Raw genomic sequence first — 19,743 nt, 5'->3', positions numbered from 1 at the left:
CTGTTGTTGCTGTTATTGAGTGAGAATGTATATTAAAAGCAGAGAAAGTCATGTCAGTGAAATATTATAGAGGGTATTACAGGCTAGACTCCAGAACTGTATTGTGGTAGTTCAAACAGGATAAAGTTCTGAAGTTTTGGAGCCATTAGCCATGAAAGGACATTTCTTCTACTACATAAGATAGAGTCAATGTTTCAAAGAAGCAAATACGTCGTCATTTATTGATTTACCTAAGCACGAAGAGGTTCTAAACTTTCTCCTGTAAACAAATTAGAAGTTTTGGAATGCATGAATAACATTAAGATAGTATTGACGGATAGATACGAGTGTGCATTTTACAGATAACTGTTCGTATCGCATCTAAATGCCCTGCAGTATTTTTAAGTGAACGACGTTTACAGAGCTAGAATACATCCAAAGTATGTATTTGACGCTTTTATTAGAAGACCATTATTTTAATTAAAGGTACGATGAATTGGTTAGCACTAAGCGACTGAATTGGTTAGCGACTATGCCAATCCAGTGTTAATTCTTTTTGGAAGTACGTCCCGAATTTCCAAATTAAGTGTCTTTTGGGATCGAAAAAAGAATATAAATTTCGTGGGTTTCATATAAATTTAAAATAATCATGAAGGATCAAACAAAATCTTAAGAACTTAATATTTTAATAGCTTCGCAGTTTTTATTCTCATGGCGCCTCACTCGCTATTACCCGTGGGGTGATGCATTTACTCCAACCTCTTAAACCCACACGTGCGTGCACGTTCTTCTGATATGTAATGCTAAAGTCCGCTGAATATTTAAAGGCAAGGTAAGCCCTGCATGGTATTTTAAATACAATATTTCGGACGGATTCTTAATCTTGCGTTTTGCATTGTGTTAATTGTATTTTGCAATAAAATATTAACTTCAGAGTAACTCGTAAAACTACTGAACAATCTATAAGCAGGCATACGAAATACTTAGAACTGTTACAAGCAACAAGTGAAAATGAGCTCTTGCAACTTTTTTTTTCAGGTAAAGACAAAGTCTGCATCCGAGAGACCTTTGCAAACTAGCTGTCATTTGAACGGGAATTTGCCGAATTTCTAGAGTCTAGAGAGATTATCGCCATACAGTATTCAGCGTCTGGTCTAGAAGGCCAAAACCTCACAACAGGTAGGCACTAAAGGCACTTTAACAGTTTTTTGTGTGTGTGTCCGCCGTGGCACAGTAGCGTTCGGCAGCCTAGGTAATTGTTGTTTAACCTATGTGTGTGAGAGAGATAGAGACAGTATGTATACAGTATACTAAACTGTATAAAGTTTCGCTATTTCTGCTGTTTGATTATACTGCGTGAGGATTGGATTGTAAATTGGAGGGGTGCGCCTATGCTGGCAGGACGGTCAGTTAGAGCCCAGGCCACCCACTTTTGCGCAGGCCCACCCAAAAATCAATTCCTGGCTATATCCCTGTTCCCTGCCACTATACTGGGGCATTAGGACCCACACAGGTCGCAGGTTGGGAACCCCCCGCTGGTACCACTAACACCACTAGCTTCCCAGGAGGACTCACATCCAGGTACTGACCAGCCTCAACCCTACTTAGCTTCAGTGGGTAGCCAGTTATGAGCTGCAGGGTGATATACAGTAGCTGCTGGCGAAGCAAATACACTAAGGCTCAGTTGATATATTTAGTTCTAAAATCTTATTGACTATACTAAAAGAGAAAGCAATTGTCTAGCATTCTCAGAACATACAGTGTGTAATTTTGTATCCATGTATTCCAAGATTAAAAGTGATATGAGCAGCATTCAAAATAATTTTCATTTGGAGGTACATTGGGTATACTGTAGCATATGCCTTGCAAATGAATTTTGAAGGTATGGTCGTTTAGGGTGGGCTACAAAGGGACAGTAGAGCAAAGCTGATCAGCTTTATTACAGCACTGAAAGACCACCCTCTCACTACACATCGTGTAAAGAGTGTTCTCAGCAAAAGAAAGCTGACAAAGCAAACGTGGCTTTATAAAGACACCCTTGCAGAGGCGTGTGCAAAGTTATTTAGCTCGTTAGGATTGGTAGAGCTTTAATACTTTTATAGTACACCATTGCACATAGTGACATATAGATTATTGTAAAAGAAATTCAATGGAGTTAATCTGATTTGAGATGGGGCGCGTGAGAGAAACAAGAATAAAGTGCCTGAAGCAACAGGTTCCCTCCCTTAGGCCACCCTAACTCCTCCATTAACTCTGTCTCTTCCCAGAGTATTCCAAGACCCGTTGCTTAGCAACCTAGACTGTGGCCCGCTTCTTCAACTCTTATCTCCCAGCACACCATGAAGAGTTTTACTCTCAGACCTGGCTCCCCCTCACAAAGTCTGTCTTTCGCACTGAGCAACACAAACATTCAATTTTAAGTGTGCCTGATCTTTAAAACTAGTAAAATGTGACTGCCTAAACTCTTACCCAGTTATGATTGCACCCTAGTTTCCTAGCTCAGAATCCTGTGATTTAGATACCCCTAATGTATTACATTTTTGCAGAAATAAGTTAACCATGAATAATGGGCTCAGTGCCACACGAAGAGATATCAGGTCTAAACCACGGGTCAAGAGATGAACTAAATTCTCAGGAGGGAAAAACAAATAACATTTGTGAGTGCACTTTACTCCTTTTTCATATGAATGGGAGTGGCACCTTTCACATTTTTTTTTTGCTTCTAATCTATGGAAAAAGCTGATTAGAAATCATGGGTGACCCCAGAAACACAAAACAGGTGTATGGTACCAGCATGGTAAAATTGTGCAAAACCTACTTAACAACTTTGCAGGTTTAAAGACATAAACCTTCATAAGGACAGTCAAGTCTGCTCTGAAAGTGACCAGACAGACCCCTCAAGTTGTCCAATTGCTGATGTCCAAAAATATGTTCACTACAGATGTAAAGAGCTGTTTAATATTTGTTTATGTTGCCTATTTTCTCTGCCAGTCAGTCTAGCAGTAACAGCAGTAATAAATCTTGGTTGAGGAGACCTGAGCTAGTATCTGGTTAGTCAAGGCTTCAGAACTCTACCTGCACATTTCTGGATTCCATGTTACATTCCATTATTGACTTAAACCCCACTTAAACTAATGATTTACCAATTATAGGGCTGAACTTTCAATCTTCATAAACCCCATTTATGAGTTGAGACCCAAGAATAACAACTTTCCTTTTGCTTTAATACTCCATTACTCAATTTTTTTTCTGGCTGAGAACCAAGACATTTCCTTATCCCAAGCAAGGATATCTCTTAATGAAAGAGCGACCCAAAGTAGATTTAACAAGTTTTATTCTTCAGTTTGAGAGGAATTTTTGCAGTGCCGCCAAGGAATATTTAATGTTGACATAGCAAAGCTGGAGATTATTATATTATTATATTTATCAATCACTTGATGTACAGTAGATGAGGGCAGGAAACAGCAACTGTTTTTTTCAGATGCACTTAAACAACATGAAAATGAATTGTTGTGTTTTAACTGTGAATCACCTGACCGAAAGACATCATATGAATCCTAAGTAACATCTTCTGCTTGATTAATTTCTCATGATGAAAAATTGGCACTCACAGGAATGATAAGATTTGCATATCTTCCAAACCATCGTTTAGAGACCGATGTAAGGATCGGTCTGTCACATTGCATGGTATTACATTCAAGGTGTTGTGTCAAGGTATATGATAACAGAATCACTTATCAACAATTGTCGGCATCCAGTACATAAACGGAAAGTCACTTTGATGAATGCTGTTCTATTGAAAGACTGATACAACACCAAAATGAAGGTTTTCATTACATGAATTTCTAAGATAAATGATAAAATGCATTCATACTTTTGCAGAGTAGTCATGGTTGAAAAGACCTTTACATGAATTATCAGAAATGTTTTGTGTACGATCCTATAAACTATACAAAAAAGAATAAATGAGTGTGACACTGATCTTTTTCAATAGAAAAATACTTATGTGCATCCATTTTTAAGGGTGAATATCAAAACTCTGTTCTTATACCATGAAAGGTGTATGCAAAGCATCTGCTTTACAATGAAAACTAATTTCAAATTTTTGAGTTCAAGAAAGCATTGCTAATGGAATAGAAAAGTATGATTTCTGCTAATGGTAATTTATGTAAAGATCTTGCTACAGAAATTGGGCAAATCCATTATTATCTTACTGCAATACATACAATAGTTTGCTGATGAGGTATGTAAATGAGAATCTAAAGTAAAGGCCAGACTTTGTTGTTCTTTTTTTACAAATCGTTAAAACATGATCTCTTCAGATACTACTGCTACTTTAAGAAGAACTTTGTTGTCTGAAATCAATGTTGTATTTTGGATTATTTTTCAGTATTTTATCACTGCAATATTGAAAGTATGGAGATTCTTCAAATGTGGAGCTGTATTTGACAACATTGAATCTGGTCCCAAATACAGTACATAAATGTATTCTGGACTGTTATTTGCCACAGACTAACCACTGCAGGGCTTCCTAAAATCGAAGAAAGAATAGGACAAGAGATGGAATAGCCAGTGTGATCAAGGGCTAGGATCATTAACACAAATTCTGCTATAGCCAGCTTACTCACATGCAGTTTGAAACTAAATTAAATAGAGCTGTCACATATTGAAATTGACTGTCAATGCCCTAGGCTAGGACTGTTAGCCCTTCATTTGCTCGTCTCTGGACAGCATGTTTGCTCCATTGTACTTTTTTTGACAATCAGTCTGTATAAAACCTATGCACATTTTGCACATATTTGATTGTTTTTACAGTGACTATGATCATCACATTTTGCACATACCTATGTCTTTTGTTTTATAACTATTCTGATGTCTGTTTTTGCTTGTCTTGGGCTGGACTGCTGTAACACATCAATTTCCCTTCGGGATTAATAAAGTCTTATCTATCTATCTATTAATTTCACTGTAAGTGACACAAAGTGTGGTGAAAAAGTAAATGCACCTCCTTAAGATCTTATTGTTAAACAGAGTATTTAGACATATATGACCTTCACCAAGTCCCCACCAATCCATAATAGTATATGATACTCTTAGGACTTGGTGGACACTACTACTACTATTTAAACTATCCTCATTTGACAAATGACAAAATAACCCAAACATCTACTATGTCATTGTTTACTGTATGTTTAAAAATCAGCCAACATCCAATATTTTTGTTTGTAAAAAGTAAGAGGACCCTTAGTACTACCTATTCAATCATGAGGGTGCACTGAAACATGTGAAATTAATTGATTAATTAAACTTGGTTATAAAGTCAGACAGGTTGGCAGTCTGGCAGTTCTGTATCTAAAAAGGGGCTCAAATATTTTGAAGAAATGTTTCAGTAAACTATTTAAAGTACTAACTCTCTGAAGTAGTGTGCAATTTAAATTTGCTTTTGACATTTTAAAAAGACTACCACTACCAGAATTGAGAAAGCAGGTAGTTGTGGATCAGTTGTTCTACTTTGCAGCAATATTGCATGATTTCAAGTTACGTTCTGCTGTGAAAATGAAATATTACTACAACAACAATCGAGGTTAGTTTAAAGCAAAAATGGGAATATTTAATATAGCCAAAAGGTACTTTTTAAATAATTTTAGTTTCTTTTACAAAGATGCCTTTGAAGTTCAGAAGGACCTTTCAAGCCTTTCTTTGCACCTTGGAAGGAATCTGATTTTGAAATTGATTTTTTTTTCAAGTCAGCCTAAAAAAACATATTGAACTTGAACTGAAGACAATGATAAGAATTATTTCTGTGGATTTTTAATCTAGCTCTTTCATGATCTCAACCATGTAGTCAATGCTTGATGCACACTGATGTTGGTGCTTTTAGACCGCAATGTACTGTATTTTGAGTTTTAATATGTATGATCAGTGAATTGAAACGTTAAGGTTGAGTGTGTTCTTTATTGTAACTTTTCTGAGTATTTTTTACTTTTGAAATAAGGAGTTTCTTTAATCTATGAACTGTTAATATGGAGCTATGTAGCAAGGGGGAAGTATTTTTGTAGATGTCCAATTGAATCTAGTTATAAATGTATATACTGTACTCAGAAATCCTGTTCTAAGAGGTCGAAGAACCTTTAGAAAGTACTGTGAATGGCTTAAGACACATTCTAAAAGTGATATTTTCAACAATGTTGACAAATTTCACAAAATTGTGGCTCTGCTCAAGCAATGTATGAGTAAACAAGCTGACAAAATAACACAAGATATTTGCCCTAAATAATTATGTCAAAATTTAAAGGGAACAACTAGAGTTTTGTAGGAATTACAACAAATCCAATTAAACAAATTTCAAGCCACCAGAAAACATACAAATTGGAAAGCAATTATACATTAATGCCATATGGAGTGTTACAGACGACATTGCAAAATAAAATAAAGTGAAATTATTGGAAAGTACAATATTGCAGCCTTTAATAAATTGTTTTTTGACTCTTTGTTTTTTGTTTTTTGACTCTTTGTTTTTTGAAAATGTGTACAATTTTTGCTTTTTTTTTAATGGGCCCACATTAAATTTTCCCTAGAATAAAAATAATCTTTTTTTGTCCTAGTAATAATTTTCTTTTGTAACTGTTCTTTCTCTGTCAGCTGAAACATTCTTCTCCAAATAAGGAACCATACATTGCCATTAGCATGGTCTTTAGATGTCTCTAAAGATGGGAAATATTTATAAGTTAACCAATAGTTTAAGCGAGCCATGCATTTATTTAAGAGAACTCTAGTACTTCCTGACTGTAGAGTATTTAGATTTTGGACACACATCATCTTATCTGTTAAAATGAATTAAACAAATAGCAAATTTAATTGAGGACAATGGAATTATTACAGTTGTTTAAAAATTGTATGGACTGAGATTTTCTAGAATGAGAGCTGAAGACATCTTAACCTTTGTGCTAGATCATTTTCGCTCTCTGAATATGTCTGAACCACCTCTCTCCCCATCATCCTTCTCTCTGTTAAACTGTTGTGTTTTCAATCACTTGCATTGCCCTTGAACACTGTAAAATACAGTGACTGTCCCATTTCTAAATGTGCCTCATGCATGATTATTTCTTACTGGCATCTGTACTACCTTGAATTTAAGCTGATTTTTACCCCCACAATTAAAAATAATTACATCAACAATCATACTTTCCCTGTTGCACTTTAAACTATGTCATGGTGACAGGCTTGGAACATTGTGCATGATTTATTGACTTTTCTTAGCTCTAAAGGGAGTGAACAAACAGTGATGGAGATACTATAGTGTTTTCTGCAATACAGATGCAGCCATTCAAAGTGCGCGGTAAAGACACCGCAGTACAGATACCGCAGGTAAGATGACACGCGATACCGCGGTGCGTGATTGGTTGACCGACAGGGGCACTCGTGGTCCGTTGGTCTGTCGTAGAAAGACTTACTGTACTGTAAACGTCTTTACTGTGCCCGTTGTAGATATTGAATTTTACCACTGAAGGGAAATCTTAGTAGCTGAGCATAAAAAGAATAGGAGCATACTGTAACGCGTGTGAAGGCCATAAACGATATTAATTTTGGAACGTAAACATACAGTATATGGCTGGTCTTGGTACTTTAAAGAAAAAAATACGCACCAGTATTCCATTTCTCCCTAAACATTGTAAGCTTCGAAGTCTTTAACTAACGTGATACCGGAGTCAACAAGCATACTTTTAGAATTTGATTAAAAGGGAATATAATATGGAATCGCGTATCTCAATAATTTAATAACGGTATGATTATATCCGTGTACTGCGGCAGAGCTATGTAGGGCTGTTTCGCCTGCCTGATCATGTGAGCTCCCTTGTAGCCTAGTGGTCTAGGTGCGTGACCACCAGCTGGTAGGTTGGGTGTTCGAATCCAGCTGGTACTGGACTTCTCATTTTTATTTATTTTTTAATCGCGTAACATAAACATATTACCGTATGCAAACTGTACTGTATACAGTATGTATATGTATATTTAATGTCTTAACTGTGCCCGTTTAATTGAATTTAAAAAACATATTTAACACGAACATTAAGCTGCTTACATCTTCCGCCTGAGAACAGTCACCCGTTGCTACCCAACGCAGAATGGTGATTGGCTGACACCATCTGACACCCCTCTGATTGGAGAAAAAAGACGTGCTGGTGTGCTATACCAGGAAGAGGATTCTTTCCATTCAAAACGTGTATTTTAAAAGTTTAAGAAGTAAAAACCTTACAGCGTACACAGATTTCTAAACTGATCAGGATCGTTATCTTTGTCTCATGCATAATAATGTTCACCGCTCTGTCCAGCAAATTAATAATAAACTTTATTTTATATAGCTTTTTAAACGAATAAGTAATTAGATTGCTCATAAACCTAATCACTTGCTTTTTCTTTTTATTTAGGCTCAGATTTCAACTATAGATCGTATTATTAATAACCATAATAACAACCAACCAACAAAAACAACCATATAAACATAATACCAACCAAAAACATAGATAACAACCACAATACAAAATCAAATAATCAAACCATTTTACACTCGCAAAGTCATCCAATTATCATAATCCCGCCCCTTATGCAAAACCAAACCTTCCTCCCATCCCAGTTTATCCTGTTTATCATAAACAAAATCCACCTCAATTTTCAACATAAAGCATTACACAAAATCAATACCTCAACACTCCATACTCAACAACGATAATTCACAAACAGCCAGAACATGTAACTACACATTCCCAAACATACCTACTTTCCATAGCCCCGCCCCTTATGCAAAACCAACATCCCTCCCCTGTTCTCTCTCTCCCCTGGCGGTTGTAATTGTTTTTATTTTCAAATAAATTTTAGCAAAGTCATGTATTTTAAAAATCTTAAGATTTTTCTATTTATGTCTTTATTTAGTGGTTTCATTAGTGACAAAGGCTAAACTTTCTTGGAAAAATGTCTTTTATGTAAACCATGTTTGCTATTAATTCATTCAGGGCTAAAATATGTTCATTGTCTTCTAATGAAAGAAGGGTTCCTTTCGCCGTAGTCGAGAGCCTAGCCTTTAACTAGTAAGTACTGTATTTACTGGGTTTTTGAGGGGGGGGGGGTGTCTTTCGCTGGAAATCTCGCCTCCTACTTTGAAAATACCCGTGAAACCGGTTCAATTCGTCACAGCCAGCACTCCTGCAGAGAGTTGGGTTGTACTTGCAGTGTATACAGTACACGCGTTATGCTCTTCGTTAATGTCTGTGAAGTTTTATTTAATCTCTGAGCCATACTGATTCTTCTGGAAGCACACCAGTATTCCACTTTCTCCCTAAACATTTTTAGGATCAGAGTCTTACATGTGGTTATTTCGAAAACGTTTGTACGTGCTCCTTCTTACCATGTTACTGTTTACCGTTACTGACCATATTAAGTTTAAGTGCCTGTGGGCACTTTTACTGTCCGTGGGGGGTGGACTGTCTTTCATTAGAAGGTTAGTCTGTTCTACTTTGAGAATGTAGGGGGGGGGGTGGGAAGTGCCCGCGGTCATTTAATTAGTATTAAAATCTTAGTTATCTTTCTAGTTCACAGGTTTGCATGCATAATTTAATTTTGAAAGCCACTGAGACATCAGGTACTACTGTTGTATTTATGAAAAAGAAACAAAACAAAAAACATACTAACAACTGTGCCATCCTACTCCTTAGTTAATACATTTTATTATTCATAAACAGTTAACATTGTTAGCAAAATATTTTGAATTATATTTAACCCTATTTTTTCTTTAGTTTTGTATTTAACTTATTATATGATAGTCAGACTTAATGTATATTAATGTATATTTGAACAATGAAAATATATTTTTACAAGATTTTACATTAAGCACTTAAAATGAATATGGTTAATAATAGTAAACTGTAACATGCTGTAACAAGATCGGTTAAACTTCGAAGAAAATCCTTTCAGAGAAAATGTTTCAGGTGTGAAGAACAAACCTGTTCCCACACACCCTGCCCCCACTACCATTAGAATATACACAAACATTTTAGCATTTCATTCAGAAGACCCTCACACCTGAAGAGTGCTGGCTGTGACGAATTAAACCGGTTTTACAGGTTTCAATCACAGATTGGGACTCAGTAAAGTAACACACAGCGCCAGTGGATTTGATAATACTGTACCTAACCAAAATCCGCAATATGGAAACAGAACCTGTGTAATTGTTGATAGATGATGTACTCGTAACATTTTTTCAAGACGAACTACAACATTTAAAAAATGACTTGTATGTACTTGATATCTCTAATCAATCCACGGGTCCCAGCACAAAACGAAAGTAAAACGCATACCGTTTCGCGCTTCTTATTAGTTGCTCAAAAGTAATTTGACCGTATGAAATGCATAATATAAACCTAGAAACATATACGTGAGCAGTACTTAAGCACTGTAGTATCGGTGTTAAGACATACCTCTCAAATACTGTAAATCAAGTTAAAAATATCTCAAGAACGATTCTGGTCGTAATGAAACCATGTTTCGTGTATGTTTTCTTTTTCATCTTGAAATAACTCATTTCTAAATACCTTTTTCACTGTTAACATCTTGTAGCAACTTTGCGACAAAATATACACTCTGACAGTTCATCCTGCTACCAACATTAAATAAAACAAATCTTAAGATTTCTATATTTATGTCTTTATTTAGTGGTTTCATTCGAAGCTTACAATGTTTAGGGAGAAATGGAATACTGGTGCGTATTTTTTTCTTTAAAGTACCGAGACCAGCCATATACTGTATGTTTATGTTAAGATTTCCCTTCAGTGGTAAAATTAGATATGAATATTCAATACTTAAACGGGCACAGTTAAGATTGTATACAGTACAGTTTGCATACGGTAATATGTTTATGTTACGCGATTAAAAAATAAATAAATAAAACTGGAAGGTCCAGCACCACCATTATGTTTATATGGTTGTTTTTGTTGGTTGGTTGTTATTATGGTTATTAATAATACGATCTATAGTTGAAATCTGAGCCTAAATAAAAAGAAAAAGCAAGTGATTAGGTTTATGAGCAATCTAATTTCTTATTCGTTTAAAACGCTATATAAAATAAAGTTTATTATTAATTTGCTGGACAGAGCGGTGAACATTATTATGCATAAGACAAAGATAACGATCCTGATCAGTTTAGAAATCTGTGTACGCTGTAAGGTTTTTACTTCTTAAACTTTTAAAATACACGTTTTGAATGGAAAGAAATCCTCTTCCTGGTATAGCACACCAGCACGTCTTTTTTCTCCAATCAGAGGGGTGTCAGATGGTGTCAGCCAATCACCATTCTGCGTTGGGTAGCAACGGGTGACTGTTCTCAGGCGGAAGATGTAAGCAGCTTAATGTTCGTGTTAAATATGTTTTTTAAATTCAATTAAACGGGCACAGTTAAGACATTAAATATACATATACATACTGTATACAGTACAGTTTGCATACGGTAATATGTTTATGTTACGCGATTAAAAAATAAATAAATAAAAATGAAAATGAAAAGTCCAGTACCAGCTGGATTCGAACACCCAACCTACCAGCTGGTGGTCACGCACCTAGACCAGTAGGCTACAAGGGAGCTCACATGATCAGGCAGGCGAAACAGCCCTACATAGCTCTGCCGCAGTACACGGATATAATCATACCGTTATTAAATTATTGAGATATGCGATTCCATATTATATTCCCTTTTAATCAAATTCTAAAAGTATGCTTGTTGACTCCGGTTTCACGTTAGTTAAAGACTTCGAAGCTTACAATGTTTAGGGAGAAATGGAATACCGGTGTGTATTTTTCCTTGTGATATTTTAAGCTCTAGTTGAATGATAGGTGTCGCATTTTAAATCATTTTCGTAGCTAGAAATTATGAAACGCCCTGTTAAAAGCAAGGAAGTTTTTATGCCCCGTTGAAGTAAAACAAAATGCCTGACAAAGTATGGCTTGGACAGATTCCAAGTGCTTGTACAAATGTGCTAAAGAAATTATACTTTGAGTATACAGCTTGTCCAAAGTCATCCATTATTAATACTATTAGTAATATCTTCAGTAAAGGCTTTGATGCATAAATATTTCTGATAAAGGTAGGTTGTGTACTTCTGTCCAACTGAGCAATCTTGCTTTCATAATATATACCAACATTTTAATGACTGATGATTAACATGCTGTAATACACAGTTCCAAATTAAAGGCTCAAATGCTGTACATGAGAGGTTAAGCTCCCCCTGGCGGTTTTACAAGGCGACGCCGGATAGTTAGTCACGTGACACACGTGACACACGTGATACCGCGTGATACTGCGTGATACTGTGACACGCCCACCGGGGTATGCCGCGAAATACCTCACCCATTTTGAATGGCTGCATCTGTATGTTTTCTTTGTTTCTTACACAGGTTCTTACGCAAGTAGTCATTTTATTTATTCCAGGGTCATTTTTGACGGAAGATTACATCATAAATCCCAGATGTTTTAAAATGCAGAAACTTTACAGTACATGCGTCAATATCATACCAGATTTGTCAAGTCTTTCTTGCTTTAGTCTATGTATACAATATTATATGAATATAAATTGGGTTATGTGTACTTAAATTGCCTTTTAAAAGCATTCAGACTCTTGAGGTTTTCACATTATATTGTTTTAAATCTTGCCAACATCAAACTTTAAAGGAGAAATTAATGGTACATACACTACCCACTCAACACATTCAAAACAAAAAAAAAACAGAAAGGTGTAAAGATAATTAGATAATTAATATGAACAAAATGTGGAAATGTCATGACCGTGTACGTATTCAAACCCTTTGCTGCTGTAAACTTAAATGAATTAAGGTATACCAAATTACTTTACTAATCCATGCAATTAGTAGAATTACCTCTGCCTTTGTGAATTAATAGTGGTTCAGATGATTTTAGATTACAAACACCTGTTTCTGTAAAGTTAGTTATTCAGATAGTACATTGCAAACACAGATGTAACCACAAAGAGCAAGGAGCCTTCACACTAACTAAGGAATAAAGCTGATAAAGGCACAGATCAAGAGAAGGGTAGAAAAAACATTTCAAGGACCAATATCCCTAATGTATGATCAGTAAGATGTGTAAGGCTCCCAGACATTGACAAGATCAAGCTGTCCCTCCTAACTGAGTAGCCAGGCAATGAGGAAAATGGTTAGGGTACCACTGTTGGGCGAATGGTGACTGTTGAAGAGTTACCAAGTTCAGTGGCTGAGATGCAAGAAAATATCCTTGGGTCAACAACATTCCAGCCATCCCACAAAGATGGAATGTATAGCAGAGGTATAGAAAATGTAAACCCATCGCCCATAAAGCAAGTTTCACATGTACATGATACTGCAAACGTGATAAAAGGTTATGTGTTGAGAAGACCTTTTTTGACCTTTTTGGTCTAAATGCCAAGTGTTACATCCGATACAAACTAAACATAGAGCATCACTTTTTCAGCACTGTCACAAATGATGCTGGCAGTTTAATAGTGTAGTTCTTTGACTGGGATTCCTGTCAATACTGTTGGGAATATACTGTAGATGGAGCAAGGTACTGGAAAATCTTAGGATAGAACCTGCTTCTGACCTAAAACTAACCTTTTACCTAAAGTCATACAATAGGATCTGTGGAATGATCATAAAAACTAATGTCCAAAAGAAATCCCTTAAAAAATTGAAAGATCTTGATGAAATATGCCAAGAAGAATGGACAAGAATTGCACCAAGCTGGTGTGCAAAGTTGGTAGAGACTTTCACCAAATACAAGTCTGAATTTTATACAGTCAGACTTTCATTTTCCACTCAGTTTTTTCTGTCTCTTTTTTTCTTTCACTTATTTTATTATTCTATATTCATGTACATTAAAATATTCATATTCAATTGAAATTGTTTATGTGTACAATGTCTACACTGCTGAATGGCTTTAATCAAAAGGGCTTTTAATTAGTAAAAACTTCAGCTAATGCTTCTTAAAAATACTAACTGCATGCTTCTTGGCGCTATGAAAAAAACAAACACTGATTCATTGCTTATCTGTATTTCTTTGCAGTTCCCCACAATACAATATGAGTCAGAGGCCATTAGAACATAAGAATGGAACAAAAAAAAATCCTAAATATTTACTCCCACCGGACAAGGCATGTGTACAGTCTTACAAAAATCAATGCTTGTGTTGCAGTGTTAAGGCAAAAAGTGCTTTATTGTATTTATACTGCCACACAGGAGACTTTAGCTCTCTGGCTTATACTGTGTTGTATGTTTGCTTTCAAAATACAGATGCTTTTCAATTTATAGAAACATTTGGTTGAAAGCTGCTTATATCCATTGTGTTTGTGACAGCCTGGCAGCATGGAGTGCGAGGTTGGTGGGTGGAGACACCAGCCTATCACAAGGCACACAAGCACAAAGCTGAGACATCAATTAACAAAGCCAGTATGTCTCTGGGATGTAGAATACGTCATGCAAGGTCCACACAGAAGGTGCCCCAGTTCACAATTGAACCCGACCCCCTAGAGCATGTCACTGTGCACCCTACCTAAAATAAGATGTCCTTAATAAACATCTTGTTCAAGATATACAGTAGACATTCTTAAAAACAGTAGCAAATCTAAAAGTAGTTTACTGTACATACTATAATAGTAAAACCATGTACCTCATATATCCTATGTAGGAAAATTATAGCTCTGGAAATCTTAGCAGTGTTAGCACTGATCCCTGATAGAGCTCCAGTTTCCTACAGTATGTATATTCTATGTATTGTATGCACTGTATATTAGGATGAACTTAGTATGGATTTGACAAAGCTCAGTTGCATCACTTTATAGATTTTTAGCCCTTTAATTAGTGATACATTGTACCTGTAAGTCGTTTCCTGTAAGTTCAGGTACTACTGTTTATCATGTGTATTTTGCATTTTAATTATAACGTTGTTGTGTAAAGGCATACCAATATGCCAACATTTACTTAAGAATATAAGATTTGAAAATGAAAGGAAACTGCTGACCCTACTTGTGTGTTTATAGTTGAGTAGCGAAGCGAATCTACAGTTTCAGACTAGAGCCTGGACCTCAACTACTGTACCTGGCTGGTAAGCAAGTTGCAGATACCCACAAAATGTTGTATATAGAGAGTCTCTTTTTCTTCATCTTAAATGAATTCCCTTTGAGTGTTTAGTTGTGACCTCATGTCCTTGCTTCACCACTGAGTAAGAAATAGTCCTTGGGATCACTCTTTGTATACCCCTGAGTATTATATTTACTTTGATCATGACTCTGCTCTGTTTTTTGTTGTAGACTGAAGAGATTTGGGTCTTTTACTTGTCTATAAGTGGCAAAATTCTCTCATTCTTATCGCTCTTCATTCAACTATTTCTATAGCTACAATGTTCTTTTTGTGGTGCACTACAGCAATGAGTAGAGTTACTGTACGTAATTACAGTTTATAAATACCACATTTGGAGTTGACTGTTCTAAAAATGTGACATAACAAAAGGGTCTTCATTATAATAGTTACTAAGAGAATATATTTCTTGATGTATTGCTTGGCAGTAAAGATTTTCTTTATTTTATGTAGCATTCCTAATCTTGGGAGGGCGACTTCTTTATTGTGTTCTTGAATGTAAGACATTGTGAATCAGTCATTTATTGTTCTTCTAAAACTTTCTAATGGGAAGTGACAAAAATCCTATACTATTTTTTAGTTCAATTTTTAAACTGAGCTATATTTGATCTGCAGTCAATGTTTTGAAGAACTTAAGCAGTTTGGCCCAAGTGTCTGCACATTCATTGATTTTGAAAATAAGCCAAAGGTTCAGCTCTTACACTTGGTGTTTAGAGAATGGCAATGTGCTTTACTTCCACAAGGCTCCCTCTTTCCAGAAAAGCTGCTCTAGGGAGATCATTATGTTGCTACTTGTTCATTACTCATTCAGATGGACATGCTTAACAGTTATAGCTGTGTTGAGCTTCTTTAGAATAACAACACAATAACTTCACAACTTCATTCAGACTTGATGCACATAGTGATTTCATCATCACATGAATGTTTTTTCAGAATTAAGCAATATTGAATGTTTTTTCTTCCACATTTTAGCTAGCTAGTCAAATGAAAGCTGACGATTTTTATGAAATTGTATGGTATAGTAATTGTATGGTAAAATAAAAACATTCTTTGTATAAAACTGAAAGTAAATAATGCTTTTTACTGAAAAGGTATTAATTTTACAGACCGTTTTAAGGGCAAAGGCTACATGCAGTAGTTTCATCAGAACTATCTATGAATATCTGTCTTTCAGTAATGGATTCTACCACAGGTGATTTGCTATGTGGAAAATTTTAACGGTAGAAAGGTATAAAAAGAATTTCAAGTTCCTGCCAATGGATTGGAGCCGACAGTATTTCATCATGGAATAGTAATTGGTTACCATGTGACAGATGCATTGCATTTGGGAGGATGACTAAGGGGAGATGTCAGAGACGATGCCAGACCAAGCTAGCCAAATAATCTGACAGTGCGTCAACACACCGAGACTATTGATGCATCTGGTGAATACAAATCTAATAATCTGGCCTTCAAGCTATTAACTACCAACCATCCCTTAGGAGTGTCAGGAGCTGCATCCAAAACGGCTTAAGCTGACCGAGCAAAAGATAATGTGTGTGAATTCACAGATGTGTCTGTGGTCAATGATTTATAGAACAGTAGTTATGTATCCTTGGCGATGATGAGTTTGCTTTACTTTTTGTTTCTAATGAGAGTCTTCATGTTGTAGCTACTGTACCCTGAGAATCATTTGATCCACAAATCATTGAGAGAGTTGCATATGAAAGTGTCTATGTAATAGTGTGTTTCTTGTGCTATTAACTTGTGCCATTTGATATTTAATATTTATAAAGGGTACTATGAGTAAAAGAATATGCTATTGACAGCTGCTTTATATGTATTGTAAAGTACTATACTATTTTTGACAGCAGTATACTGCTTAAATTATTGGAATTTTAAGGTGAGGGACAGATACAATAAAATTTCATAATGCCAGGAATATATCCTGGTGTTTCAAAGAGATCAGAATTGCAAACATTTGGTCTGCCTGGACTCCTAAATTCATTCTTACAGAACATTCCTGAAATGAGTTAGAAAAGCAAATCAAGACAAGTCTCAAGAGACCAACTCCTTCGTAGTAGAAATTGTGCTATGAAGAGGAATGACACTGTATTCCTCCAGCCATCTAAAGTATCTGAAGATGATGGAAAGTGTATTTCCAGGCATGCAGGAGTCATTACATCCAAAAGTACTGTATATCTGAATGTAATGGTATTCTGTAATACTTTAAGGCTGTAACATTTGAACTAACCAAGGACATGCACAAATTTTATCATGCAGAACGTACAATTCTTTTTTTTTAACTTGATTGAGTTTAAAATCAAATATAAAGGAGTATATAACTAAAACTAACTTAAAAAGGAAATTTAAAACAGAGTCCACAAAATATTTTAGTGTGTAATTACATTCAGTGCAATTGTAAATAACAGGCTCATCAATATCCATCACCTTGGAAGAACAGACTTCATCTGTTCCTGTAACATTTGCAGAAATACATATTTCAGTTCTGAAAAGTATCTAAATTCAACAACATCTCCAGCAGTCCAGGGGGCAGAACCCTCACGGCTAAACATATCAAAACAAGTGACCACAGTTCTGTTGTAACTTATTATTACTTTAGTTCTTAAGAAATCACATTTGAACTAATGTTAAATTCTATGTACATCACTTTTAACATAAAAAACAGAAGAGATATTAAGATTCTGCTCATAATCAGAACAAAATGCAATTAGCATGAGCATTGTCAGTTATAATACAAGCACAAAGACATCTAATAGGATTTCTTGCTTGATGTGCAAAACAAATTATAAAACAACAATTGCTGGATGTTTTGTATACTTTTACCAAAGGCTTTCATATTTTTTTCTTTAAAGTTTGAGCTTCTCAAAATGTACTGTAGCAACTTTTTTTTACTCAATTAAAAAATACATTTTAAAATGTATTAAGAAACTCTCTAGCACTTGAAAGTGGTACACAAAAGCTGCAAACAGTAGCTCTCTTAGACCTTTTTGTGACCATTTGTCTTTTCTGTATTTTCCACAAAAGGAAATTGAACAAGAAGAAAGAAGAGTTATTTCCTGATAAAAAAAAAAGTTGGACAAAACTCGCAAAGTAATTCTTACAGCTGATGTTCAATTTAAGAATATGTTATTGAATGTTAAGTATAGGTAGCTGTTTATCCTAATACCAGCCATTTATAATGTTTTAAATGGAATGTATTAACTGGTTAGGTCAATCCTATCCCACGAAATATTCCAGAGATTCACAAAGCATTCAATTCTTGGATGTTGTTGTGCCAACTGAAATAATTTTCTTATTCTTAGAAAGAAAAACAAATTGCAGCCTCTGTAAGGATTATAGATGTACTGTAGCACTCCAACTTTTAATTTTGGAACAGTTTGGATGCGTAGTAAGGCCCTGTGGAGCCATCTTTCAGCCCCTTCTAGGACAGAGCAATAATCTTATTAGAATTGGCACCATTACAGATTGTTCTCATTCAAGTGAGCTACTTTAGTACATACAGTACAGAACTGAGTAATGCTCAGTTTATTACACCTGTCTCTCCAGCAGCAGGATGCACTAGTGTGGTACCCTATGAGGTCAAACTGTGCTTAACCTGCAGAAGAATCTGATAAATGATGGCTCAAACAATCATCTGCAGGCCAAGTAAAACAAGTTTACTTTTGCAGATCTTTATTGGGTCTACACTGAATTCAGATTTGAATGTAAACAACAGCATTGAAAATTAAAAGGAGGCAGAAGCATTAGAATAAAGGAAAATTCTTAAATATTTTTGGAAGTTAACTTCAAATGATTGTCTTGATAACCTGTGAATTCTATCCGAATTAAGGTATTTCATGTACAATACTTAAGTTAATAGGTTATTTTATGTTTAACTTAAACAAAATTGCCACAAAAAAATTGATTGTATACAGATCATGATTGTATACAGTAAACCAATATGAAAACACTATTAGATACCAAAAGTCTTTGAACAAAGCAACAGGCACATGGTTTAATATTTCAATGAATTATTCGTAGTGTTTTTTTAAAGATTGTATTCATGCAATTTGGTTCAATCAGCTCGTTTTGGACTAGAATTGTAACTTGAATAACTAGCGTATTTATTATACATAACAAGTGTGTGTGAAAGACCTCCTTTCCAATAGCGTGGCAAGGGTTTTTCCCCAATATGAACTGTAACCGAATATTTCCCTGGAATGCAATAGCAAGAACCTCACTCGGTTGATTCCGGTTGGCCAGGTATGCTCATTAACCGCATTCTTATTTACCAGCGTCCCAACCCGGAAAACAACCGAGGCTGCTACCTGTATTACACCGCTATGATCGTTTTGTGATCAGTTGTACCAGGGGAAAAAAAAAACACTAACCTTCATACTTTCTTTTAAATGCTCACTATTCTCCTAAACTGTGAGAACTCCTAAAAAGACAATCTGTGACTCCCGCAGGAACTGCTTTTACAGGAAGGTGGAGACTCCAGGTGCAAACAATTCAGTGATTTCCTTGTGCGAATTTGAAGAATGTGGCTCGCTAACCTGAAATGACCCCGCTCCTTGGAGATTGACCCGTGCTCTCAACACCTTGCTTTGC

General features: G+C 35.6%; 1 long non-coding RNA gene across 1 annotated transcript in view; it reads left to right on the top strand.

Moving 5' to 3' along the window:
• The first annotated feature begins 308 nt into the window (after positions 1–308).
• Positions 309–19,743, top strand: part of LOC148651489 (uncharacterized) — a 49,117-nt gene continuing 29,682 nt past the window's right edge. The window contains exons 1-2 of the long non-coding RNA XR_015925758.1: positions 309–811; positions 1,018–1,158. This is a non-coding gene — a long non-coding RNA (uncharacterized LOC148651489). The remainder of the gene's footprint in view (positions 812–1,017; positions 1,159–19,743) is intronic.

This window comes from Lepisosteus platostomus, chromosome 12 (assembly GCF_059453375.1).
Source record: "Lepisosteus platostomus isolate fLepPlt1 chromosome 12, fLepPlt1.hap1, whole genome shotgun sequence".
Classification (NCBI taxonomy): Eukaryota; Metazoa; Chordata; class Actinopteri; order Semionotiformes; family Lepisosteidae; genus Lepisosteus; species Lepisosteus platostomus.
This window is presented reverse-complemented; position numbering and strand designations above follow the sequence as displayed.